Source organism: Sus scrofa, chromosome 17, assembly GCF_054392235.1.
Source record: "Sus scrofa isolate SSC_HxYL_T2T_F1_AM1 chromosome 17, Sscrofa_HxYL_maternal_Yorkshire_Landrace_v2.0, whole genome shotgun sequence".
Lineage (NCBI taxonomy): Eukaryota > Metazoa > Chordata > Mammalia > Artiodactyla > Suidae > Sus > Sus scrofa.
Genome location: NC_139399.1, coordinates 57931147 through 57958991, shown reverse-complemented (window position 1 = coordinate 57958991; position 27845 = coordinate 57931147). Strand labels below are relative to the sequence as shown.

Genomic DNA, 27845 nt, shown 5'->3' with positions numbered 1-27845 from the left:
GCGACCTTTCTGGGAGCCCTGGGGGCAGCTGTCTCGTGAGAGGTAAGAGTCCATCAGCAGCTGGCAGCTGTCTCGTGAGAGGTAAGAGTCCACCAGCAGCTGCCTCAGGAGGGAATGTTCCAGAAGGGGGTGGCTCCAGGTTCTCCGTCTGCTGAGTCGGGGGAGAGGTTAAGGGAGAGGCATGGGGCATCCTTGGGGTCCCCCAGACCCCAGGGAGGCAGCAATACCACAGAATATTCTCTAGACCAGGCCCCCTCCAGGTGGGCAGAAGGGAAGGTGCACCTGTGACAAGACCCCCAACTCCCTCCATGGCCTCTCACAGCTGCTGCTCTGCTGTCACCTCCCTGGGGACCAACAGGCTGTTCTCATGTCCCCCTTCGTCCCTGTTCAGGTCAATCAGCAAAGGAAACCCAGGACCCAAGTCCTCCCTCAACCAGACTCGAGCCCCCCACAGCTCTGGGGGGGCCCCTGCCCCCTCCCCTCAGCCTCCCAGTCCCCCTCCATCCGCTCCTCCTCCTCATCCCCTGTCCCCTCCCCCATGCCCCCTCCCCACTTTCTGTCCCCTCACCCCAGGCACCACTGCACACGCTCAGTAGCGGCCTCACTTCCTTAGGTTCTAGAACACAAGCTCCCCCTGTCAGATCTTGTGTCTGCAGGTTTTGATCTCATGTAACTGGGCAGCAGCTCCGGGAGGGGGCAGCCCCGTATCCCCCGTTTATAAGTGGGGTTCGGAGTAGGGGGTGGCTTGCATGGAAGGGCAGGCATGGTCCCTGTCCTTGCTGACCAGGGACGGGAAGAGTGAGGGGAGTTTGGGGTCTGCGTGGCCACTGGTCCCAAGAGAGGCCCTGCCCCAAGCACGCAAGGAAGTCTCCGGATACCAGTGTCCCTGCAGCCGGGTCGCCCATTAAAGCAAAACAGTATCTGCCCCAGGAGCCAGGGGATGAGTGAGGGGACAGGGCGCTGAGCTCCTGACACGAACAGTGACAGTGACGGCAGCCCCACCACAGCTTTCACAGCCTGAGCCCCCAGGGACCGACTTCTGTCCCTGGATTCTGATCCTTCGGCCACACCTCTGAGGGGCCAGGGGGCGGCTGTGCCCTGGAGGTGCCACCTACCCCCCCCGCCGCCCCTGCCCACCCAGCGTCCCCTCAATGCTCCCTCCCTGGGGGGCTTGTCTCTGTGTTCCCCAGTGCCCTGGAGATGCAGCCAGAGGCCGGCGGGCTCCCTCTGCTGACAGCACGAGTGAGGAGGACCCGGGACCCCTGGCTCTAGACGGCAGGTGAGGCTTTGGCGTCTCTTTCTCCCCCCGCCTTGTTTCTGGGTGTTTCCCCCACAGGAAAGCTCTCTGCGTAGGCCGCTCACCGGGTGCTCGTGTAACCGCGAAATGCCAGGAACCGTCAGGCTGGGGACAGGGCTGAGGCCCGTGCAGCCACTCCTGGGCTTTATGTCAGCTGCGAAGGGAACTAACGTGACAACTGTGAGACACGAGCATGGGAACCAGTGTTGATCCCTGAGAAATACGCGGGAGCAGAGCGCAGCTCCCCCAGGTCCAGGCCCTGCTGGGCTCTGGGCGGGGCCGCGGTGCTGCTTCCCACGCTCACGAGCCACTGCGATCTCGGGGGATCTGGATTCGGATTCAGCAGGACTCGGATGGGACCTGATGTTGTGCCTTTTTAGCTTCCAGGCGCTGAAGATGCTGCTGGTCTGCAGGCCCCCCTCGGAGAGGCAAGGCCTGAGGCTCTGTTGACTTTGACCCTTCATAGCAATCCTCGAACAGAGAGACACTGGCTCACAGAGGGTAGGCGACCTCTCCGGTGAGTGACCCCCTCAGGTGAGGGACATGGGCAGGTAAGGGGTGTCCCTGTGTTCGTGTCGTCTCCATGGTCACGGGGCAGGTGCGCGGTGGAGCCAGGACTTGAATACGGAGCTCGAGAGGCCGGAGCTCCCGGTGGCCGCGACCGCCGCCTGGAACTGGAACTGCCCGGCGAGCTTCCTGTGGCCGTGACTCTGCCTTAAAGGCTGTGCTGCGTCATTGCCTCATTCATGCGCTGAGATGAGAAGACGGCCTCCCCTCCCCCAGGCCTCAGCCAGGAACGCTGCTCCCGTGGGAAACCGGCCCGACTGGACTCAGGGCCGAGGGAGCGTCCAAGCCGCCTCGGGAGGAGGGAGAGGCTGCGCCTCCGCCCCGGACGGTCTCACTGTCCGCGGCTCCGCGGACACCACGGCGCTGGCGGGGGCCTGAAAGTGCCGTCGTTCTGCCGTCAGAATTCACCACCGCAGCTGGACGGGAAGAGCCACGCAGACCCCAAGGGGCGGCTTTGACCCTGATGAGCGGTTTCAACCACGAGAAACCCCGACAGAGCCTCTCGCCCGGCCGGCGACACGCGCCCCGGCAAAGCTGCAGCCTCCCGCCTGGTTCCCGGCTTCGCAACCCCATCGCGACCCGGCGATGCCTCTCCGCAGAGTCCAACTTGGGATCCACCCAGCAAGGTCACCCAGAGAGCAAATACCAGTCCAGCTGTCCTTGACTTAGGGGAAATTCGGAGAGAGGAGATCACCAAAATCAACAGACCACAGCGGCGGCAACAAAACCCTGTCAGAGTCAGAAAGGGAGTGAGAATGGAGTAAAATGTATTTTATAATCTGCATTCCATTTATGAATTACGTTTAAGAACAAACATGAGTGTGAGGTGACAGTGCATGTCTATGCCCAGGAAACAGTATCTAAAAACGTTTTAAGTCCCAGCCTCGGTCCTAGTTTCCCAGACTCTGGGTGGGGGGGTTCAGGACTGAGCCCCTGCACCCACTCTGCATTCAGCCCGGACCTGAGCTGCTTTGGGGATTCCAGACGCCATCTGCCCTCAGGACACTCTGAAAACCCAGAGCCCTTCTGCGCTGATACCCTTCTGTCTCCTCAGGGGCCACAGGTCCTCAGATGTGTGTCAGGAGCTGTGACCCAGCACTGGGTAGAGAAGGATCTGGAACCAGCTGTTCCCTCTGCCTGCAGCATCCTGTCACCCCAAACCCCAGGTAGCTCCCTCTCCTCCTGCTAACTTCAGCTCAAACATCACCTCATCAGCCAGGCCTTCTCTGGCCTCCTGACCTCCCTGGAACCCAGCCCTGGTGCCCCCTCCCGTTATTCTGCTTTATCGTCTCCATGGCACTGCCCTGCATCAGATGTGGTTCATATTCACCCCGAGGTCTGTCTCTGTCCACTGTCCCACCGCAGTGTCTTCTCCATGCGGACCTGGGCCACCTGCTCTGCTCAGGGCAGCGCCCCGGTGCCCAGAGGTGCATCTTGCTGCGTGTTTGGGTGGATGAATGAGTGAATGAATGAGATCATGCCTTCTTGGCGGGGCCACACCGCTCCCACGGGGCCAGCTTGGTTCTGGGGGGATGAAGGGATCTTATTCTCTTTATATAAGAACGCAGATGTACCTTCAGTACTTAAACCATTGTCTGGTATTTCTGTGGTATTAAAATTTCATGAGGGGAGATTAAGAAAAACTCCAGAGTGGCTCCTTAGGGGGTGATAATGAAATGGAGTTTGAGAGACACCGAATTAGAGGAAAATCCACGGAAACGACAGCCTCCCTCCGCCCCCCACGCTTTCCAAGGCGCGGGTGGGAACGCAGAGCATCCGTTTATGTGGAAGAGCCACAGGCGTTTTCCTGATGGGAAGGAAGAGGAGCGGGTCGCTTTGCGTTGGGGAAACTGTTTTTTTTCCCGCCAAGGGACAGACTTACAAGGATGATATTTACATTTTCCTGAAGCCTCTCCTTTTCTCATTGATCATTTCTCGGAGCCCGCGGCCCTTCCACAGCGCGTGGAATGTTTGCACACAGCTAATGATCCTCTCACCAAACACGTCACATCTCCACAAAATGAGAAACGCGTTCAAGTTGCTGAGGCTGCTGATTCCAGCCATTAATGTCACGCTGTGCGTCACAGGTGGGGTCGCGGGACCTCTCATATGACCCCCAGTTCTGCGACTCTTGGCGGATGTATTTCCCCCAAGCCCGAGCTCCTGTAAGTCAAAGGAAGCCTGGAACCTCCCCCCCCCCCGCCTCCCAAGGAAGCCCCTTGGTGAGCAGAGGAGCAGAGCGGATTGGGTGGGGCTGGGTGTGGCCCAGGGCTTTAGGACCAGGGCCAGGGTTACTAGAAGCCCTGACCCTGCTCGCTGGACTAAGCCAATGGGGAGCCTGATGAGGGGCTTTAGGGAGGCAGAGGGAGGGCAGAGCTGGCTGGTGCCTCTGCCCCTAGGAGAGCGCTCAGGGCGCCAGGGCGGGCTTCCGGGCCAGATCCCACTTCCCTTCCTCACGGGGAGCTCCCCCCAAGCTGCTGACGGAAGGCCAGCCCCCAGGGCAGTGGTTCCCGGGGGCGCGGCACTGCCCCCACTTTACAGGTGAGGGACGCCAGCCAGAAAGGGAGGTGCTCGAGGTGGGGGCGGAGCCAGATGTGACTCACATACCTGGCACCTGCAGATTCCAGGATGGCCAGGAAGGGGTTTCAAATCCCTTATGTAATTTATGTGATTACTCGGAGGGAAGACTAGTGATTGTGGTTTTCACAGTGTGGATGTGGGAGCTGGGAGCAGAGAGGTATTTGATGGAGACAGCCCTTGCGGGGGGTGGGGGGGTGGCAGAGGCCTGGGGCACCAGCATGTCCCCAGGGAGAGCAGGGCTAGAAGCCTTTCCGCCTGCCTGGCTCCTCTCCCCATCCTGGGTGGGATGTGGGGTCCGCGGGGGATGTCACTGTGCGGGGAAGGGGGGAAGGGGCCGTGGTGCCCCAGGCCGGAAGGACAGAGGAAGAGAGGCTGAACCACAGCTGAACCTTCATCCTCCTGTCTGTCCTCCCAGAGGCCCCGCGGGCAGCCCTCTAAGTAGCACCCCCCACCTCCATCCCCGCAGAGGAAGGGAGGCCCTCAGGGAAGAAAGAAACTCTCTGGAAACCTTGCCTGTGAAACTCAGCCTTTGTTGCAGAAACTCGACCCCAGCCTGGGCTAAATGCGGCTACCCTGGGCTCTGGGGGAGCCAGACCCAGGCCCGAGTCTCTCCTTCACTGAGCACGGTGAGCTGAGCCCAGATCCCCGAGTAGGAGGACCCAAGAGAGCTGCGGGGACATCCAGCTGGTCCAGCCACCTCCTTGCATGTGGGCAGGTGAGGCACAGGGGGCAAAGGGACTTCTCCAGGCCCCGCCTTGGGGGGACGGGCGGCGGAGCCCAGCCCTGACTCCTCCGTCAGCGCCCCCATCTCGGGCCAGGCCTGCCCTGAGACCTGGAAACCGCAGGAGCCTGAGATCACACCCATTCTCCGGATGAGGAGTGAGGCTCGGGAGGGCGGGGGACTTGCCTGAGATCCACAGCTGTGAGTGGCAGGGGTGGGACTGGAACCCAGGACGCAGTCACCCCACAGGGGCCGCCCCCTTTTCCACTCTCTTCGCAGGGAGTGTTCCACCCCCGACAATGAGGTTGTCCTCAAGTTAAAGAAAATGTATATTGTCAGGGGAATGATTCTCTTAATGAGACATTCAAGGGAGTTTTGAGCATTAGCAGAAATGCTAATAGCTGATATTAACACCGCCCCGCTGTGCCTGGCCCTGTTTTAAGCACTTTTCTAGGCTTTCTTAACTTTAAACAAATGCTGTGATAGGATTTGATGTGACATCATTACCGCCGTTTCCCAGTTGTGGAAATTTCACCAGGGGGAAGAAATAACTGCTCCCCAAACCCTGGGTCCAGGCTTCGGTTTCCTTGGGAAAATGCCCGGGATGGGATTTTGATACCCGTGGGAGGTCGCGCTGTTGGCCATCACCGTGTCCTAATCCCTCAGCCTCCCTGCCCGGGACCCTTGTCCTCTGCCACGTGACTTTGTGGCTCTCCCCTCTAGACGTGGAGTCGCGTCTCACTGAGGCTGTTTGGTTATGTGATTGGCTTTGGCGCTGGGCTGCGGGCAGAGGGTTGAACGTGTGGTCCCGCTTCTCTGCGAGATGAACATGCCTCTGGTTGTCAGGGGTCCTGGGAAGACGAGAGACTCCTGAGCAGACCTGGACTCAGCCCTTCGCTCGAAGCCAAGCAAAGCCAGGCCTGGACGTGATACACCCCAGCAGATGTGCAGACATGAGAAGGAGAGAGAAATGCTTATTGTCGTTTGCAACTGCGTTTGGGGTGGTTTGTTACGCAGCTTAATTGGGACCATGGCTGACAGATAGAAACCCCTGTGAGTGAACAGACTGCAGTGCTCAGAGCACCCACTCCACTTGCCCTCAGCAGAGGCAAACAGCCCAGCTTTTCCCCCAGGCCACATGTCCCACTGCCCTGAGCATCTTCAAAGTAGACAGCATGTCCCTGACCCCTGTCCTTTGTTGGCACATGTTCTGGGGGACAGGCACCAGGATCTTGTTGCCTGTGTCCAAGTCATGAGTATGCCCAGTGTTTGTTTTTTCATTTTTCTCTGATCAGATATCCAAGGGTTTATCAAGTCCTAACTAATGCTGGAACATTTGGAAATCGTGCTGTAGTGATTAGTCAAATTTGTTTCACATGCCTTCACTAATCAAGGTCGTTCTAAGACTTGCATGTCTCCCAAGCCGCACGGAGCCTAAATTAGATGTTTGCCGGAGTTGTTTTCCAGAAATTTGGAGTCAGCTGTGCCTAGTTGGAGCTGAGCTGGTAAAGGCTGGGTGGGACCACTGTCCCTCCCACCAACTGGGCATGTGCCAGTGTCTGCTCAGTGACCTTTTGACGTCAGAGGTTTGAAAATTCCACCCTCAGGTGGAGCCGAGGCCAGTAGCTCAGTTACACCTGCACAGAATAACAATCACGGCACCTTTCCCCATCACCTTTCCCTGCGCCTCCTTCTTTCTTTCTTTTTCTTATCCCCTAAAACCCCCAGGCTCCTTGACCTGGGGAGGCAGGCTTGAGGTTTGTTCTTCTGTCTCTGCACTTGGTCCGCCTTGTCACTAAACCCTCTTTGCTGCAAACCCCAGCTTCTCGCTTTTTGGCCTGCTGCGCATCAGGCAAAACGAACCTGTTTTGGCAATAACGTTTTTAGCTGCACAAACTATCCCTTCCCCGTGGGAAGTCCCCAGGGCAGGCACTTTGTCTCTTCTGTTTTGGTGGCGCCAGGACGTAATCAGGGCTCAATAAATAATTGACAATCACAAAGACCCCCTCAAGGAGCCCATTTGCTTTCCCTGAGTGGTCTGCTAACCTTTCAAGGCATTCTCTTAAGTGCATTTTGTTTCTTTTTCATTTTTCTCCAATTTAAATGGATGGAAAGGAAGGTCGGGAGAGAGCTGCTGGCTTGCTGAGAGCCAGAGCTGGAAAGGGGGCGGGGAATAAATGAGTGAGAGCAGCGCCTGTGGGGCCCGGCGTGGAGCCTGAACCCCAGGCACCCTCACAGGAGGAGCAGGGGCCTCTCGTGCTGTCTCCATGCAAGGCGAAGCCACCTTCCGGTCTCCTTTTAGAAAGTGGGTGTTTTGCCCAGCTGTGCTCTGAGGCTCTGTGATCTAAGAAGCAGTAAAGAGAGCCAGTATCAGGAAGCACCGTTCAAAACCAAGAGGAGAAAGAGGGACCCAGGAGGTGAAGCGAAGGGCTCTGCCCCCAAGTCCTTTACTGACAGAGAGTCACTGAGCTGCCAGGCACTGCTCTGGATGCTGGGACAGGGCAGGGAGCAAAGTCTTTGATCTCACGGAGGTCACTTTCTAGCCCGGAGGACAAGCAGTAGCCACTGAGCCAACCATTGTATGATGTCTGGGGAGGTGACCGTTGCTAGAAAGAAAATAGAGCTGATGGACAAGGTCATACATGTGGGCAGGGAGGGCCTCTCAGGGGAGAAGATTGAGTCCTGGGAAGAGCACACCAAGCAGAGGGAACAGCAAGTGCAAAAGCTCTGAGGAAGGAGAGGCCTGGTGATCCCGGGTGAGGAGCAGCCAGGAGGCGGTGCGGCTGGGGTGCGGAGGGGAGAGGAGCCTGGGCATCGAGGCTTCCTTGTCCCTCAGGGCCCTCCAGGCAGCGGGTCCTGAGTGAGGCAGAGCAGGTGACTTGTGACCCAGCGGTCACCATCTCAGGTGGGCAGGCTTGAGTGGAGAGCATGGTTCTCGGGGTGTCATTCCCAGGTCAGCCTCCGAGACCCTGTTAGAATCTCCAGTTCTCACCCCCTCCCCAGGCGCCCTGAATTGGTCTCTCTGGGGTGGGCCGGGCACCTGAGCTGTCACACACCCTGCAGGTGGTCTGGAGTCTTGCCAGAGTCTGAGCAGCACAAGCAGTGCTGCAGCCCTGGCTCCAGTCCTCCCCCAGGAGCCCCGAGGAGTTAGGGGTGAACTCGGGAGGGGTCGAGGGTCACCCACCAGAAGGAGGGAACACCATCAAGTGGGGGACTGGGCTCTTGCTTGTTCTAGAAATCTCCTTGAGGGGTTTCTCAGGTGGGAAGCGATTCTCTGGGTGGGTGGTAGGGTCCTCGGGGTGGTGGGAAAAGCACAGAGGGAAAGAGGGAGAAGGGCCCTGATTAGACCTTCTTAGTGACAGAAACTTGGGAAATCAACACAGTTCGAGCCTCCCCTGGGAGCTGAACGGCAGGACTGGGGGGGAGACTGGAACGCATGTGGATCCCACGTGTTCCCCTTGTCCTCACTCCCTGGGCTCAGCGCCGTGTCCCCACCCCTCCATTCTCTGTCCCTCAGCTGGGGTTCCCTGAGCCTGCTGTATATCAGGCGTGGGGGACACAGTGGGGACATCCCTGACCCCTGAGCTTGTCCATGACAGCGTGTGACCCAACGTGATGGTCAGGAATGCCCAGGTCAGCATCCCCAGCCTTGAGACCAGGAAGGGGTCCCTGAGGAGGGGACATCTGAGCTGAGACCTGAGGAACAAGTAGAGATGAGCTGGGAACACCAGAGGCTCTGGTGCAGGAAGTAAAGACCCAGTCAAAGGAGAGGCTGTGACAAGGGGGCTCATTGTCTGGGTCAGAAGTTCAGGTGTAGGAGGTACCAGGTTGGGTTTCTGAGTGGCTCAGCCTGTGTACGCCGCCCACGAGCAGTGGCTGCGAGTGTGGGGACCCTGGGTGTGTCTTCTGCACAGACTCTTCTTTTGCTGCGGATTAAGTTGGGGTGGGGTCCAGAGGAGGGGCCGCAGGACTAGAGGCACTCGGGACCTGCACAGGCTTCCGTGTGGCAGAGCCCACGTTTGAGGCAGGACAAGGGTCCTTGGGGAGCGATGGGTGGTGGCTGATGGCTCTTGGTATCCTCAGTGAAGTCGGCCCCACAGATAAGACCCCAGCGAGGCCCTTAGGAGGCGGCTCTCACTCAGCTTCCTTCTCAGTGAACCTGGGAATTGGGAAACCGTGAGGGAAAGGAGAGCATTTTCTCTCCTGCTGCATCAAGAGCATTAAGGAAGCTCAGCAGCTTGCCCGAGGAAGCATCAGCTCAACTTCCACGGCTCCAGAGCCTGCGGGGCGGGACAGACATGAAGTCCATGTCACTTTCTAAGGGAACGTGAGGAAAGCTCCCTTGTTGGCTCCGGATCGAACGCACCAGGATCCTAAGGAGCTACACGTGGCGCCAGGTTGTGACAAACACCTCCAGACGTGGAGCAAACATCCGCAGACAAGGTTTCATTGAAGACGGATTGTTCCTCCTCCTCCTTTATCTTCTCCAACTTTCTCATCATCTCCAGACTCGTCACACAGCTTCCATCTGCCTTGTGCCGAGCCTGGTGTCAGGTGCTGGATGGAGGCAGGTCAGCTTGGAGACCTCGATGACCGTGTCTCTGCCCACGGTCCCCTCCTTCCTCCCTGTCCCTGTGAAGGGACCAGGTGCGGCCCCTCCTTGCCACGGGTACTCGCCTCCCAGGACGGAGGCCGGAGCTGCTTGGGAGCTGCATCCTTTCCTGTCTGGGAAAGACTTTGCTCACTGGAGAGCTTAGTGAGGGTAGGGGAAGGAGAAAGAACAAGGGTGAGAGAAGATTCCAGAAGAACAGAAAGGGGTGATGTTCACTGTTTCCTAGGGGAGGCGCTGGCTGCTGTGAGGTTCCCACGCCTGCAAAGGGGAATTGATTGGCTCCTGCAGGTGGCTGACCAGCCGTGTGAACCTAGTTCCTTCCATAGAATCAAGTCTGGCTGTGGCTTTTGACCTGGGCTGTGAGTTCTGTAGTCCTGGAAAGCCTGAAAAATTCCTGATGCCCAAGTAGGACCCCAGACTCATTACATCACCCCTGGAAGGGGGACCCGGTCATTGATCCGTATCTTTAATGCTCCCCCCAGGTCACTGGAAGGTGTGGCTGAGACCGAGAGCCCTGCTCTGAGCTGATGCCTGTCATCCCAGGAGCCATTATGAGAATCTCCGGGCCCCAGACTCCTGAGCGGCAGGGTCCTAAGAGTCACCGGCTTGACGCTGGCTCCTCGCAGGGGAGGAAGGTGGTTTCCAGCGATGTCGTGGTGCTCGCCCAGTGCCACACAGCACATGAGGGCAGAGCTGTGTCCAACATCCCCCGATCTCTCCACCTCCTGCAAAGACCCTCGAAGCTTCTCAGGAGCTTGGGTGTGAGCGGCCAATAGGATCTCCAACTTCCAGGCAGGAATCCAGGACTAATCCTGATGGATTAGCAAAGTCATCCTATTGCAGAGACCCCCGATGCCCCACCTAGTTCAGACCCTTGGACTCTAGGACACTGAAATTCTCTCCAAAATGTGAACAATGAAGATGTGCTTGGGAACCAGGAAAGGCTGAGCAGCTGATGACCATTTGGGTTTTGTGGCCTCCTTTTCAAAAGGAAATAAATACGGCAGAAATGCTCTTCACAGAAGGGGCTTCAGGATTTCATAAATAGACCATAAAGAGGCAACAGAAGAACCAGCACAGCCCCAAATCAACATCTGTCCCCTGTCATCTGGCTCTCCCTCCATCATCACCATTCTCTCTCTCAAGAGCGAAACAAGCATTCTTGTCTTTTGGAAAGAGAACCATCTTCTCCCCGCCCAGACCTGCTTGGCATCTTCCAAAGGTGGAGGAGCGTGCATCCAATAGGTGGGATGGTGAGACCTGATCTCCATCAGTGGGCAGGGCTAATATTACACATGGTTCTAAAAGTCAGGATGCTTTTGGCAGCGAATAACAGAACTTCCAACTAAAGGCGTCTTACACCTTTGTGGCCCAAAGCAGGGCCCATGGATCCATAGCATGAGCGTCTGCAGCCTGCAGGAATTTGGAATCTTAGGTTCTACCTCGGACTTACTGAATAAGAGTCTGCACTTGCAGTAGAGCCCCAGGTGATTCATATGCATGTGAAAGTCTGCGAAGTACTAGTTTAAATGAAAAAGGCTTTTTTTTTGTGTGTGTGTGAACTTTAAAAGAAGCCCACAAAAGACAATTCCAATTTGGTTAACTCATGGGTACAAAGATGTCAGGCCTCTATCTCTGCATCTTGGAGATTTTTTTGGCTTCTGCCTCAGGGTTTCAAGATGGCTGCTATGGCTCCAACATCATCAAACCAAGTCCAAAACAAATGAAAGGAATAGGTGCTGGAGAATTTTTCTTACGTGTACCTTGGAAAAAGCTTTCCCAGAAATCTCTAGTTGATGTTCTTTGAGATCCTATTGGCTAGAAGTGGCTGGCAGGCCCACTCTTAAACCAGTCGCAAGTGATGGGGAGTAGGTTTACTGGGATCGGCCTTTGAACCACTGACCAATCAAGTGTCTCCTCTTAGGGATGGGATAGGGCCACCTTCTCCATCACATCATCATGTACCAGAGACTTGAAACGTGCTGTCTTACAACCAATGAATCAGATATGAGTGCCGGCTTATCTGGGATTAGGAAACTGAAAGCCACAGGGTTTCTGTGTCCTGCACACATTCAGAGCAAGCAGAAGCAGAGCCAGCTTTGTGCCAAGGGGCTTGAATCCAGGGGCAGAGCTCATCCCACGATGCTCACACCAGGACCACGGTCCCCTTGAGTGAACTTGCAGGAAACAAAGGCATTTCCCGTGTTCACTTGTGTCCAACGCTGCCTTGTCTACTTAGCACAAAACCTTTATTAAGTTAGGGCTGCTTAGCATAATGCTCCTTTGCTCCGGCACCCCCGCAGTGATCAGACTGAGTGCATCTCGGAGTCTAGCAGGATTCTTGACGCATGGCGGGACCTCGTCATGATTTGCCTCATTTAATGGAATTGCATTATGATGCTTTGCACACTTCATCACACCTAACAGTGTTTTGCACAGAGTTGTTTAACAAACGCTTGCAGAATGACTATATGACCAATCAATTAGTTCCCTTTCAATTGAGCACTTAACTTTGTCCCTACAAATGCATGAGATAAAATGGCTGCAAAAGTGCTTTTATTTCCTCCCAACCATTATCCCAATCAAATGCTTCTCTAAGCTTCAGAGAGCATGATGATTTGGTTCTTTTGATTTTAAGCTCAGATCTTTTCAGTTTTGATAAATGCAGGTTTGGAAATGTGTGAAATGTATCATGGGGCTGCTGTGAAGCTGTGATGCGGGTGAACAATTTAAAAAATTCTTCAGGAGGTTTGTACGCTTTAGAAATGATGGCAAGTTGTGGAACGGGACTCAGCAGAGTCAGTTTTAGGGAATTTGTTTCAGGGCACTAACTGCAGCTCGGCCAGCCAAGCGGCCAACTTGGATGTGACTCCCGAGAGACAAGCTGGCCTTGATGAATGGGGCCAAGCTCTGCGAGTGCCGGATTCCCATCCCAGCGGGGCCACCTATTTTCTGACAATTGGCGGCTCTGTTCTCTCCCGGTGTGTGGTGGGACCAGGAGGACAATTGCCTTCAGCCCTCAGAGGATAAAGCAATTGTCCTCTTGACTTCCACGCAGTCCTGCTTCTAAGTGACCTCCTAGGGTTTATCTATGGTGAGACCTCTGGGTATCTAATCGCTCTCTGCTTTGAGCTGAAAGGAGGACTCTGGGAAACAGAGCTGAGAAGCAGGAAAGGAGCGGGGGTGGGGGTGTCAGTTCTTCCCCTGAGCCCATTCTCCAAAAGGACGCCTTTGTGACAATGCTTTGAAGGTAATATGCTGATGTGAGCACAATTAAGGCAGTGATGAGAGGGCTTTAGAGAGGACAGCGTGAGATAAGCATCCCAAGCCTCGTCCTGGAAACAGAGGGAGCGGCTCTGAGCACTCACCTGTTCACCAGCCCCTGAAGACACAGGTGCCACCCTGACCTCCCCCAGCCCATGTAGCCCCATTAGAGCCAGCCTGCACCTCTGAATCTGCTACTAACCAGAGGGAAAGACTGGGAGAATTCATTGCTCCTTCTCAGAGGAGGAAGATCTAGGGCTGTGAAGGTGGCAGGCACCCTTTCTCCTCTGTGTTCTGTGGCGTGTGTGGTTAACATCACAGCCGCTGTGGAGACTGTCAAGAGCCCAAGTCCAGGACTCCAGCCCTCAGTCACTAGAGCGGCTTCAGTGCCTGGGAGTTGCCCCTCCTGGGGCGGGGTGGTGGTGGTGCAACGCACCTCCATTGTTGCTGAGAAGACTAATCACTCTGCAACAGCAACAGCTGGCTGGGACACAGGTCTTTGAAATGGGACCGGTGCCATTCCCGTGTCACCCAGAAACCTCTTAGCATTCTCACCTCTGCACTTAGAGATCAGCCAGCACTGGTGAACACCTGTAGCTGTCTCATTCTGCACCAGGTGACAGCCACACCTGAAAGCCACCCTCATGTTCACATGCACGGGCGGTTGAGTTCAGGTTCCAAAAACTCTCATGAAGGAGCTCAGTACCATCCGTCAATTGAAGCGTGACTGTGGTAGATCCATTCAACGAACTAGCCAGCCATGAAAAGGAAGGGAGGTTCTGCAGCAGGGATTCACCTTGGAAACCTACAGCTTGTATTTCATCCACGTGCTAGATCCAGAATGGGCGTGGTCATCGAACCAGCGACAGGTGAGTGGTTGCCAGGGGGCTGGGGAGACGGGGAGGGGAAGTGGGTGTGGTGTTTCTCTTGGGGATGGTGAAACGTTCTGATGATTGTGCAACTTTGGGAAAATACCAAAAGCCGTTGTGCATTACACTTTAAAATGATGAATTTTACGGTGTGTGAGTTCTATCTCAAAAAAATTACATGAGAAAAATCGATCTCATGGCACACGGGCAAGGTGGATATATTAAATTAAGACGGGGGGTGAAACATTCCAGCTTCCAGCCCTCGATGGAAAATGCTCATGTAGAATGTGGGCCCAGGCTCTTGCGGAGCAACTGCGGGCTGGAGCGAAGTGGCAAGTGCTCCTTCGAGGGGGCCTGGGAGCCCCAGGTTACCTCGTCCCCTCCCCTCCCTGTATGCATTTGTGCATTTTTCTCATGGTGCCTCAGGGTGCTGGGTTTGTTGGGTCACCGTGTTGGCTCCTGCGGCACCGCTGACACAGTTCCGCAGCAGCAGTGCCCACAGGGTGGTCGCCCTACCTGTTCCCTTCCTTGTCCCACCCCAAGAATCTCTCGCAGCAGCACATGCAAGGGATCGGGGGACAGCCAGCAGGGACCCAGCGGGGAGGCTGGTCCTGGTTCACGTCCAGCTGCGTGAAAACCTGTCTGCACTTTCTTTCCCTCCTTCTCTGCCTCATTCTTTCCTCCCTCCCGCGTCCTGGGGTTGCCCTCCCTCAAGTTTTAGCAACTTTTTCCTCATCTCTGTTTTCTGGGGAGCTTAGGGTAAGACAGTTACTCCTATTATTGTTGTTAACGAACAGACCTTGGAGATATTGTGGGTTTGGTTCTAGACCACAATAAATCGAGTATCAGGAGTCTTTTGGCTTCCCAGGGCAGATAACAGTTACGTGTATACTCTACTCTAGTCTGTTAAGTGTGCAATAGCATGATGGCTGAAAAAATGTGTGTATCTTAATCTAAAAGTGCTTTATTGCTAAAAAAATCACCCAAGACTTCAGCAGGTTGTAATCTTTTCACTGACGGAGGGGTTAAAATATTGTGAGAATTACCAAAATGTGACACAGAGACACAAAGTAGCGAATGCCCTTGGGAAGATGGTGCTGGTGGACTTGTTCCCCGCAGGGCTGCCACAAACCTTCAAATAGTTTTTTTTTTTTTTTTTAAAGTGCAGTTATCTAGTTTTAAAAATAAAACAGTATCCCTATATTAATCAGGACATTCTGTCCACATTGAATGGGAATGGTCAGAAGGACTCATGCTAACGTTTGATGCAGATCCATGGTTTATGGGAAACAGCACTGGACTGAGATTCAAAGAGGGGTGAGAGGCCCCCCTCCCCACTTGGTGGCTGCCTGTCCTGAAGGATGCGTAGAAGTCACCTCCCCACGTGGCTCTGACGCCAGGATGCCGTTGGGGCGCTGGGCTCCACGTCTGCCTCTGCCTCACAACCCTCCTCTTTGACTCCCACTCCCCGGCTCGAGGTGCCTTCTGCTGATCTCTGAGATAACCCAGGGATGGATTTCATCTATCCATTTGTTTGATGAGGAGACTGAGCTACAGGGAAAGGAGCAGCCCTGCGCTGACCCCAGCTGGGGTCTGCAGACACTCCTGGCCTCCGCGCCTACCTGCCCACTGAGCCAGTCCTTGTCCCTGTCTGTGGGAAAGGCCCCTGGCGGGCTGAGGAGGACCCCAGGCCCAGATTTCAGCAGGTGCATGGAGCAGTCAGAGCCACGCCAGGACACTAAAGGCGGCTCATGCTGGTCCCACTGGGGTGAGGCTGCTGAGGCCCCGCACCTCAGCCGGAAGAGAAATCAATACCTGCCGCGTCCACGACTCGAGTGGCTGATGTGCCCTGAGCAGCTGTGGGCTCGGCTGACTTGGAGGCCTCTGCCTGCTCCTCTCCACCACACCAGTGGTCTCTTCACAGTCGAACCCAGGCGGGGGAGAGGGCGGGCGTGGCGGCGAGCGTCTCCCTCTCTGGCAGGGCTGCCTCGCATCAGAAAGGCTGTGTCTACCCCTTTCGGGAGCCGACCTGGGAGAAACACCCACACGTTGAAACCTTTGCCCAGATGCCCCCAACTCGTTAAATCACTTGCAGTTGGGATGGGATTCGATGATGACACTGGGCTGTGACCACAACCTGTTCAGCCACCTGCCCCCCAGCATCCCTTTTGTATTTCATTTGTCTGTTTTTTGAAACTGCCTTGGATATTTATTTTCACCACGATGAGAAGGAAACAGGTGGTGCTGATTCGGGAGGCGGGGGGCACTACTCGATTGGTCACTTGGTCAAATGTGTGTTGACTGTGAGCTGGAGGGGTCACACGGGACCTGGGGAATATGACTCCCAGTCCCCTTTCCCAGCTCACGGTCCAGCTGGGGGCAGAAGACAAAGTAACAACTCACTGCATTCCACAAGCATTCACTGAGACCCGCTCACCTTGTGACAGGCATTGTCCTGGGCGGTTAACCAGCAGCCTCTGTCCCTTCCTGTGGCAACAGAGAAAGTGGCCAGCAGTGCCCCCTGTGTGTGTGGGCAGTAGCTAGCAGGTGCTCACCTGGGACTTCACAGTGACTAAGGATTTCAGTTTGGTGAAAAAAGCAAGAGAAAGGGAATCCAGGCAGGGGTACAGCATGTGCAAAGGCCCGGAGGCCAAGACAGTGCAGCATGTTTAAGGACCGGAATGAAGTTCCCTGTGGCTAAAGCAGAGGTTTGGGGGGGAGGGGAACGGTGAGGGAAGAAGGCAGGGGATGGGGCTGGAAGGACAGACAGAGGCTGGGTGCTAGGGGGTCTGGGGGGCCAGTGAGGGCTCCACAGGGCTGTAGGAGCCCTGGGTGGGGAGTCTCAGTGAAATTCAGTCAGGGGTGTGACCTGGTCCTGTTGTCCATGGTTTGGGGGATGGGTGATGTTGGGTGAGCAGGGCCATCCCTGACAGGGGTGAGGCAGTCCTGTGGGGGACAGAGGGTGGTTGCCTGAGCCAGGAGGGTGCAGGTGGAAGTGGAAAGGATGGAATGGAATCAAGAGGCATCTTGGAGCCAAAGCAATGGGAATGGGGTCTGAGACGTGATGGGGGGAGAGGAGGGAGGAGAATCACCCAGGATCCGGCAGGGACCTGGGGTGGTGGTGTCACCAGGCCCTGAAGTGGGGACACACAGAGAGGCCCCATTTGGGGTGAGCACATTGTGTCAGCTTGAAGGTGACTCAAGGCAGCCACGTGAGAGCAGCTGGGGCCAGGTGTGGGCAGGGTTCACCTGCGAGTATGTGGCCCCTGAGACCCCCAGAAAGTGAGCAGAGAGAGAGGAGAAAGACTAGGTGTCACGTGAGGGACCCCTGCATCTGCTGGGTGGGAAGACAGGGGACAAGGGACATTGAGAAGGCCTGGAAAGGCGGGGACCTTGAGGACAAGGAGACCCAGAGGAAAGAAGGTTCAAGGGCACTCTCTGTGGACTGCGGGGGCGGGGGGGTGAACTTGACAAGAGAAGCTCCGGGGAGTGGGAGCCCGGGTGCAGCAGCCTGGAGTGGGGTAGGGGTGGGGGAAGTGTATGTGTGTGTCTGTGAGAATGGGTCGTGGGAAGGGGGCTGTGGACACTGCCTGCAGGGCACTCATTTGCTTTAAAGTGAGAAACGAGAATCTCCTGTATCGAGACTTGGAGATTCTAAGCATAGCTACACCGTTGGTCGTGGGGCTTTGTTTCTGCAGAATTGTGTCACATTCTATGGAGACGCTGGAGCCGGAGGAGGAAAGCCATGCAGGGGAGACCCAGAAACAGGAAACAACCCGGTTTACGGAGCCGGTCCTGATGCGGACCCAGATCTGAGCACTGTGGGGTGTCCTGGGGCATCTCAGTTTAGTCCCTAACTCCCCACCATGATACCCGCTTTACAGAGGAGGAGCGGCCACGGAGGGCAGTGATGTCTGCTTAGACACACCATATGGGGAGCTGAGACCCTGCCTCTCACCACCGTCCAGATGGTTCAACTTGAGGGGCACAGTCCCAGGGCTGGCCGTGGCTTTGGGTACCCCAGGGCCTGGTGTGAGCAGGGCCAAGGAGGCTGGGGCTGGTCTGTGGAGGCCACCTGGGGGGCTGATGGCTTCTGCTGAAGACTCCAGCTCCTGCTCTGAGCCCCCCTGGACCAGACAAGTCTCCATTACTGATGGTCTTTAGGGCTCTGGTCCAGCAGTTTCCATGGATCACAGCTGCAGCAGGGAAGGGAGGCTTCCTCTGCGGGGTTTTGAACAGAACGAGGGAATGATCAGAGTGGAAGCAGCAGGGGACAGCAAGACAGGAGCTGCTGGTACCCCTGGAGCTGGCGGGGAGGGGGGCAGAGAGGCATGTTCGGGGAGGGCAGGGAGAGCCATGCAGGGGCTGGGCCTGCCCACAGGGGCTGCAGCCACTCTGAGCACAGCAGGGAATGTGGGGAAGGGCCCAGCCCCCCCCCTCCTCCTCCCTTACCTCCAGCCCTCACCTCCAGTGTGCCTCCCTCTGGCCGACCTTGACCAGACCCCAGAGGACAGGGAGCCTGGGCCACACAGTCCTCGGGGGCCAGTTCCCAGGACACAGCAGAACAGGGTGGAGATGGGCCCTGGGGGTCGGGGAGGGAAGGTGGAGAGCGATGCTCACAGAACCTGCGGCTCCTCCCGCTGCAGGAGTGCCAGTGACAGGGTCCCTTCCATGCCCACCCAGGCTCTGGGACCCACAGGGGAGAGGGCATCAGCGGGGGGCCTGGGTGCAAGCTCTGGGCAGCCTGGGAAAGCAGACGAAGCTTAAAGAGGGAGACGAAGGGTGTGGAGGTTTGTGAACAGGGAGATGGGAAGAGGTGGCGATGATGGGGGAACGTTGTGTTGGTACCACACTTGGCACCAACCAAACAGAGGTTATTCTAACTTTCCCCCTTTTCTTTAGGAATTTCTTGGTCGGCTTGCAGCCTCTTGTGGCCAGGTCTGTGCGGTAGAAATAGGAGCTGCCTGGTCTGCCTGTGCTCATGCTTGGCAGCTCTTCCGGCCTCAGAACTTCCCTTGGGAGCCGGGGATTTCTGCTCAGGTCAATTCAGGCTGGAGACGTGTCTAAGAGCCTGGGGTGGGGGTGGGCTCCAAATGCTAATATTGAAAGATGACTCTACTTCTTCCACTCGAGACTACAAATCATTTCGGGCTGTTAGGGACGGGGCCTTTTCCAGCAGCCGCATTGGACCAGGCACAGATTGATAGCCGGGCTCAGGTTTACGTTGGGGTCACTCTTGGCTTCGACAGGAAACACAGGTCATATTTCACTCCTGGGTCTCAGGCCTGAAAGTCATGTCAGCTTCTGAGAAAATATAACCTCCGCGCAAGGGAACATGAGCATTCCTTCTGAAATGAAGACTTTTCCTCTTGTTCAACTCTCTGCCCACGTGGACATCTGTCTTCTTGGGGTTTCTAGAATCATTAGTTGAGTGTCGGCCAGAGCTGACTGAGGACTTCTTATTCTTGGATGCAAGAGACCATAGATGCTGCTAAGACCATTGCAAGTTAGACTTCGAAGTCATGGCATCTGCGGTCTAGCTGGGGAGGCAAGAAGTCCTCACTGAAACACAGTTTATAATGGAAGCCTTTTTCTGGAGTGAGGCTCTGGGAAGCTGTGTGTTTCTATACTTTTGGCACAGAAACAACACACACCCATCCCTCTGATAGGTTTTAAAAATCTTGTCTTTGTCTAAATCTCATGGGTTCCCCGAAGAGAGATTTCTCTTTGTGTTTCTTTCATAAGCCCTACAGCGTTCCCAGGACACTTACTCAATATTTCTCAACTCCTCGAGATTCCGACAGGTGGCCAGGAAGGCTCCTTTTATCCGTCACCATGAGAAGCTACAAAAGAAGAGCCATTCTGAGTCCTTGGGAGATCTGTTTGTCTATTCGGGTTGGTTGTTTTTAGTTTCTCAGAGGATATACTGAGGGTTGCTTTTCCACTGGTTCCATGCCTCTACCTCGAGAGCTGAAAATTAGGCCATTCCTATAACCAGTGACTCAGCACTAAAAAAGTTATCAGTTTCAGGTTTAAAATTAACTGCAAAACGCAAAAAAAAAAAAAAAAAAGGCAATTCAGCAGAGGGGGAACATAAGCAGTAAGCACATTTTGCACATTTAAAAAAACATTCTGAAATATCAATCTGGAAATCTGCAGATGGGAGGTGAAAGCTGCCCATTTTGGGGGGAGAAAATATTTTGTAACTTCAAATCCTTTAGGAATATTTTATCAAAAGACCCATTCCCTGTGATGTTATTTTGGGGAACTCTTTTATAACCCGCTGACACGCTTCCACTTAGCATTTGCCTGACTTGAAAATCACAGTGGTCTAATTACAGACTCTCACGAAAAGGGAAGCGGGTCTGTGAAGGGGGCCTAATCGGTACTTTCCTTTCTCCCCCCAACCTCTGTCTTGTGTCAGATGATCAGGGCAAATATGTTCCCGAGTTATTTATTTGGGGGCCAAGAGCCGAAGGCTGGGGATGGGGCGGGTCTCTCCTTGATCTTTTCTTCTTGGGTGCTCACGCAGGGGAAGGTCACTGCGATGCTCAGAGGAGGTGGTTTGTGAACCCAGCTGACCTGCTTTGAGGTAGGAGGATTGAGAAAGCTGAGGTGATGTGGTTTGTCCAGTTGGTAGCGGGAGCAAACCCTCGCAGTGAGGTGCACACCACCCAGGGCTTTTGTTTATTCACGGGGGGCGGCGGGGGGGGGGGGGGCTACTTTGGAGCCTGTCTCCAGAAAGGGCAGATGAAGAAAGGACTATTTTCTAAGTAGGAAGGTATATTAGCCAGTTTTTACCATATTAGTGACATGTCACGTACCAGCTCAAAATTCAGTGACTTAACATTTATTTTCACACCCAACAGTCTGCAGTGTTGACTGTGGTTTAGGTGATCTTGGCTGGCCTGGTCTGGTCATTTGCGGCTCAGAATGCAGACCAGCTGGGGTTGGCTAGATCCTATGGTCTTGGTTCAGCCTCATCTGTCTGTTGTTTGGGGACTCTGGGTGGAAGAGCAGCAGCTGTTTGGCCACGCTTGTATGCGGAAGGGCAGAATACAAGAGGCGTTGCAAGTCCTGCATGTGTAGGCCTTTGCTCTGTGATGGGCTACATGAAGTCTGCACACATGGATCAAATCAAGTGACACGGCCACACTCAAAGTGAGTATGGAGATGTCCCCTCAGCTCATGTGGGAAGGCACTGCAGAGGTACATGGCAGGAAGTGTCAAGGTATAACCCTATTACAGAGACTTGCAAGATTGGGATCAACTACTGGATATCCCACAAGCGCTCCCCCCTCCCCCACCTGCAAGTGTACCTTTAACTCAAGACTCCTTTTCCCAAATAACTATGACATACTCACTTCGGTGCTGATTCTTGTGGGATTGAGGTAGCGGTTTCTCCTAGACGACAACTCCTGAGACCCATTAAGGAGACGCCAACCTGGGAAGTTGGAATATTGGTCAATATTCCAAGACCGCCACATTGGAATTTTAGGGCTCATCTGAGTTCAGGTGTTTCTGGCTCATTGAGGTTCTCAAATCAAGATTTTAAGTGATTGCTCAAGAATAACTCAATAGAATTAAAGTCCATGAACATTTTGTATCTTGTGAAAATTTAGATGCCTAATAGCCTTTATTTCAACCAATGTTTCTTAGTGGATTTTACTGATCCACAGGGACATGGGAGATAACTTCAGGTACAGCAGATAGGTGTTTTTTTTTTTTTTTTAAGTATGTATTTATCCTTATAGTTACCTTCAATTTAGAGCAAGGGATGGTTGGTTTTACTTTTAGAGTGGTGATATCAAGTTTTCTCTTTTGAACACACTTATTTGTGTCAAAAAGTGAGTCAAGTGAAAGAAATAGGTAAGTCACAGTATTAGTGAGATGTGGATAAGCCAAAAGTTTTGAGGAAGTTTTTGAAACAACTTAACTTCATGCAAATGCAGCGTGGATTCAAACGGCCAATGCCCCCCACCAAGATACTGCTTGTTGCTTTCTTTCTAGAAGTAGCCACACGATGCCAACAGCTCCTTCTGTCCTCTTGGTCTTGCTTCATCAACCTCTTTATGGGTCTCCATAGAGACTGTGTGCATCCCACAGGCCATCCCTCTGTCCGAGGTCCTCTCTGGCAGCTACGTGCTGGGCCATGTTCTCAGCACTGGAAATTCAGTCTCACATCTGTCTCCAGCAGCCACCACCCTTTCCCTCTGGCTAACAGGATCTGAGGCTGCTAGATAAAATTCGGGACCATGCAGTATTTGGAGCCTACTTATAGGAAAACTAGGCATTATTTGACTGGTGGGCCTCCTGTACTGTTATTTGCTAGATCCGGCTGCCCTAACAGAGCGCCTTTCTGTTTGCCTGCAAAGGTGATGGATTGTTATTGGTCTATACTCTGGAGTCACATTCAAAGTGAGTGAATACCACCCACCAGCTGGCCATGTGGGTGCTCTGAGCCTTTTTCCTCTGTTTGTGCTTGAAGGTGATAGTCTGTTCCTCCCAGGGTGTTGGATGGAGGAGATGAGTTCATACTTGATCCATCTTTAGAAGAGTTTGCGGACACAGGGTCGACGCCCAGCATGACATTGCTGATTCAGGGTCTCTGACGTAGAGACCAGACACTGTCCTCTCAACCCTCTCAAGTGCTATTCGGGGGCTCTGTGAGCATCCAACTAGCATGGGGACACTGTCCTGTGCTGCCCTGTCCATCTGGTGAACTTTGGGGGCTTCATTTCCTGGGGTGCCCTTGCCCTACTGCTAACTTATGACATTTCCATTAAATTCTTTTTTCTTTTTTCAGCTGCGCCTGTGGCATATGGAAGCTCCTAGGCTAGGGGTTGAATTGGAGGTACAGCTGCTGGCCTGTGCCACAGCACGGCAACATCTGCAACTTATGCTGCAAACGCATATGAGCGAGGCCAGGGATCACAGTCTCATCCTCACGACACTATGTCAGGTTCTTAACCCACCAAGCCACAATGGGAACTCCTCACTTTTAAAATAGCTTCCCTTAACTAAGATTAAGTAAATCAATCAGAGGCTTTCTTTGAAATGATTTCTAAATCAGTGAAGACTTTAAGCATGCTCGAACTGTTCCTTTGAGCTAAAAAATTTGCACGGTGCTTCTTTTAGGAAAGGGAGGGAAAGCAGAGGCCGAGAATAGCCCTGAGTGAATGGTGAGTACTTTGAAATAAACCAGCTCTGTGTTTGACCTCTAGTTCTGAACAGTATGTGTTCAATGTCCGTGGGGGTAACGTGAATCCACGGCGGAGAAAGCAAATTTCAGCTCCCGGGGATTTCTTTGTAACGGGGCCACTCAAATGCAGTGCAGCTTGAGTCAAACCAGACCCTGCCGCGTGGTGATGAAGGGATTATGAAGCCAGATCGGGAAGAGCGAGCAATTTTTCACCTCCCTTTTACACGTGCTGATGCATCAGAAAATTGAGAAAGAATTAAAAGATAATTACGAAACTCTTCCCAAGAATGCAAGGGTCAGGGAATCCAGGCAGCCAGAAATGGGAGAGATTTTAAAGGTGCAAGACAAAGTCGTCTCATGGAAGAAAGCGGTGGATGTGTTTATGTGGAGATTTAGTCCTGGGTGAGTTTCTTTTTCTCGCAAAGACAATCACATATTCTAACTGCAGTGGGTTCAATGGAAAATGCATGTCCATCTAAACTCGGCTTCATCTGCTAGGCCTGGAGGGTCCCCGGTTGCTTGAGGAATGAGGCTGTCGCCTTCACTTGGGTTTGCCTCATAAGCAGAGCTGGAGGTGAAAGCTTGCTGGCAGGTAGGTTGCTTAGGGAAGTGATCTGCGCCCTGGAAGGAACGAAGGGGGAAAAGAGGAAAAGCCAGTCCTGGGATGGAAAACTGTTGGCCACGGAGAGTGGTTTTATTGATTGATTGGTTTAATAATGATTTTGTATTTTTTCTATTATAGTTGGTTTACAGTGTTCTCTCCGTTTTCTACTGTATAGCAAAGTGACCCAGTCACACACATGTATACACATTCTTTTTCTCACATTACCCTGGATAGTGGTTTTAAAACAGGACTGCGCGTTTTTGGATGCTCCTCCCACGAGGGGTGGTTCTTGGGCCCCCAAACTTGAATCTGAAGGCTGCCGTTGCTGTGCTACCTCAAAGGCTGGGTGGTCACAGGCCACGTGGGAACTGCTGAGTACTCTCTCCTCCTCCTTCCATCCTGTGGCACAGCAAAGCCTTGCTTCAGAAGCTTGAGGATGGATTCTTTTTCTGCAACAGAGTGAGCTTGAGCCATCAGAGTATGCCATGCCCTTGGCCGTGGAAACTGGATAAAGGATAAACCCATGATTCAGGGAGGCTCAGTTCTGGGACTTCTGTTGAAACTGTGGGGTAGAAGAGTCATTTTTCTCCCAGGGATACCAAGGGTGTGAACAGGTGCCAGGACAGAAGAGCTTGGCGGAGAATGGGGCCCCCGGAGGACAAGGCAGAGCAGTGAAGCGAAAGGGGATCATTTCCTGATACCATCACTGAGTACTTGGATCCAGCCATGCCTGAAGCTGTTGCCTTCAGACTTTTAAAAGACCTGAGCTAATAACCCCTCCTCCTGCCTGTTTTTTTTTCCTTTGTTAGTGATTTTTATTTGGATTCTGTTGGTGGCGATCAGGATAGCCTGACTTATTCAAAGACCAACTTAGAAAAGATCTCAGAAATGCTGGGAGATGCCAACCTACTGGTCAGACACTTCAGCCACAAGACCTGGCAGAGAGCATCCTCTCTGCTCAGCCCCAAATGTTGCCCTTGAACAGGGATTGATGTAGATTCTCATCTTAATGTTGTTTGCACTTCAGCAAGACTCAGTTTGGGCCCTGGTGTGCTGGACCAGCCCTGATGCCATGGAAATCCAGCAGCAGCTTCCTGCATAAATGGAGACTTCACAGGCTGAACCAAGCCTGAAATTCAGTGCTTTTTATCATTTACCATTTTGTATAAAACAAAGAAACACAGTATATGTATTTATTAATGTTTGGCGTAAAAAGACATAAAATTAAAATCTTAATCTTTTGGAAACTTATAAGTGAGTATTATTTTGTCTGGATTTCATTTTTACAGTCCAAATATTCTCTTCTTATTCTTTACAGAATCAAAAATGAACTGTAGTTCAGCTTTTTAATTCCTTCCTAAATATTGCTTTTCGTTCCCTTATGGTTCCGTGTCTACTCAAGGCATGAATATGATGTATTCAGGGTTTACAGTGATGCTTCAGATATTAAAAATTTTGGCAAGATCCAGAATCTATAAACACGTCCTGTTCTGCATTCTCATACTGTTACACATTTCCTTAAAAAACAGTGACTTTCCTTCTGTTTTAGAGTTCTGTTCATATCCTTTCTTATTTGCCTCATAGCTTGCTGCCATGAAACAAATTTGGAAAAAGAATAATTCCTATCACCTTCCTCAATAACCTCTAACAAATCTGCTATTACATTTTGAAATCTGTTTTCTCTCAGAGAAATAAAACAGGCCTTGAAAATACATATTGTTATGTGCATACCAGAGGACCAAAGCCCTCAAGCCTTCCTGTCTTTCCATCCAGGACTGTTCAGAAGCAGAGTTATGGGACCCAGGGTTGAAACCTTCTCGGAAGAGAAAGATATCATAAGGCAGGCACTCAGAAGAGGGCAGAAGAACCACTTCCTCATTGAAGCTGGAGCTTTGAAAGTGAGTGACAATGGCTCACCGCTTCAAGTCATTGCAGGTGTGAAATAATCAAAGAAGCATCAGTCCTGAATTCTTTTTGGCTTGAATTCTTTCTTGCCAGGGAGCATGTGCAGTGACTCTGCAGCAAGGAGGATGCAGAGGTTCTTGGACACAGGCTGACTCCGGCCCCTGGATGTTGTCTGGCTGCATCGTGAGGACCAGTTGCCTGTGGCTGTGACGGAGGAGGCGCCACCAGGAGCAGCATCCATCCTCTGTGGCTCTGACCTCAGGGCTGCAGGGCTGAGGGCTCCTTGGGGCCGGTGGGCGTGGCCCCACAGGGTCAGCCCGGGTCTCACCTGCGGGGGCCAGGCAGAGCTCTCTGGGCCAGGATCCCACTCGGGCTCCGTCCAGAAGCTGGACTCAGCCAGGAAAGCCAGGCCCACCCTCCTTGCAAACCCTGTTTACATCCAAGTGGGATCCTCTGAAGGCCAAGACCAACCGGCACAAATGGTCTGTTTATTGAGGACAAGAACAGCTGAGTCCTTCAGGCCGCCTCTTTGGAGAGAGAGGGGCTGGTAGACGGGGGGGGGACGCGCTGGCTGCGCTTCCTGCGTCCCGGGCCACTGTCCACCCGGGAAAGTCCTCCAGGTCCGGGCTCTCCTTCCCAGCTGGCAGCGGGGCTGCGGGCAGCTCCTCCGTCCCAGGTCCTGGCAGGGCTGCTCCGCGACAGGTGCTGAGCACCGTGAACTGGGTCTGAGCTGCTGTCATGCTCGCGGTTGTTAGGACCAGAGGGACACTTCTGGCACTGACTTGAGGACATGACCAACGTCTCAAAGGGGAGGTGGGGACAAAGGCTCCGTTCATTGCAGGACACTTGTTTGTTCAACCCCCGACACCGAGCAGCACCAACGTCTCAGAAATTCCAACGAGCGAAACTTTTTTTGGTGCGTGGTTGGTGCCCGGTCGGCAGAGCATCTGCACAGACCCGAGGATCCCTGACTCTCAGCCTGATGCTGAATGTCCGCTTTCTCCTTTCTCATGCCTCTTTCTCTGTCTCCCCCTTTCTGTCAAATTGCCCTGAACACACGCCTCATTCTATGAAACGCAGGCCCCGCGTCTTCTGAGAAGTAGAACAGCCTGACTGATGAGAGATGCGTCCTTGATTAGGCCGCGCGTTTGAATCCTGACATTTTCTTGCGATGAAATTCATTCCCACTTTGCAGCACAGGCGCGGGGAGGAGGCTGGCTGAGAAACAGCCTCGGTCAGGTCCAGTGGCAGCCGTGACGTGGTCTGTTAGGACCGGCCATCAGGACTCCTCCCGCGGTGCCTTGGGGGTCGTGGAGGCTCTTGGGCCCCTCACGGTTCCCTCTGGGAGTCCGGGCTCTGCCTGGGCAGCCGCTGGGGCTGGGCTTCCCGCTGCCCCACGTGTGGGCCGGGTCCATCCTCAGGCCAAAGCTGGTGCTGGTGACCAGCGCATGGGTCCCTGTGTGCCCACGACCCTGTGGCCACAGATGGCCCTGAAGGGGCACCCCAGCTGCTCAGGAGCCAGAGACGCTCAGGCTCTCAGATCAGGAAAGTTCTGTGCAAAGCTGCTACCTTCTCAGCAAGTGATGCCACCAAATGCCCGTCACTCAGCCCAGTGACCCACACACTTCTTGTCCTGGGGTTCCCCCTTCTTCCAGTTACAGCGAGTGCACTAAAGTCAAACTCTCCTGCCTGCCCGCCCCTCTCCACGCCCTGCTCTCACCCCAGTCAGCAGCTCCCTCCTGGGGGGGGGGATGTCTGTCCAGCCCCCCCAAGTCCTCCTGCTGCCTTTCCTCTCCCCACCCTGAGATCTGCCCCGTATTACCAGGAACAGGGAGAGTGAGCTCCAGAAGCACAAAGGAGACCTTGTCGCCCCCGAGTAAACGTTGTAGTGACCTCCCCTGGCCCGGGGAGGAAGTGGACCCCACCCCTCCCAGCATCTGCAAGGCCCAGCCCCATTCCTGCAGGTTCCCCCAATCCTCTCCCACCCCTGCCCCCTCATTCCCTCCATCCCAGCCTCCCTGGACTCTGGCTCCTCCTCCAGAACCCGGGGCCTCCCTGCCCCAAGGCCTTTGCACCTGCTGCCCTCTTCTGAAATGCTCCTCCCCGCTCCCCCATGACCCGGTCCCTCGAGCCCCTGGATTCTCTGCTCAGGTGTCCCCTGCTCAGGGGACAACCCCAACCACCACCTAAAGAAGCCTCTGTGTCCCGGTGCCACGTCCTGGTC

At 54.0% G+C, this 27845-nt stretch overlaps 1 long non-coding RNA gene across 5 annotated transcripts; it reads left to right on the top strand.

Moving 5' to 3' along the window:
- Window positions 1–205: 205 nt before the first annotated feature.
- LOC106506712 (uncharacterized) lies at window positions 206–26739 on the top strand. 5 transcript variants are annotated; one of them, XR_014832561.1, is made up of 7 exons: window positions 206–1279; window positions 1678–1798; window positions 2919–3030; window positions 3774–4029; window positions 4983–5159; window positions 10260–13910; window positions 24526–24967. It is a non-coding gene; the product is annotated as an uncharacterized LOC106506712 (long non-coding RNA). The 5 variants fall into 5 exon arrangements; XR_014832562.1 differs by lacking the exons at window positions 206–1279; window positions 1678–1798; window positions 24526–24967 and adding exons at window positions 2130–2490; window positions 17609–19981; XR_002339969.2 differs by lacking the exons at window positions 206–1279; window positions 1678–1798; window positions 2919–3030; window positions 24526–24967 and adding exons at window positions 25490–25614; window positions 25715–26739 and having other exon boundaries at window positions 3538–4029.
- Window positions 26740–27845: the final 1106 nt, after the last annotated feature.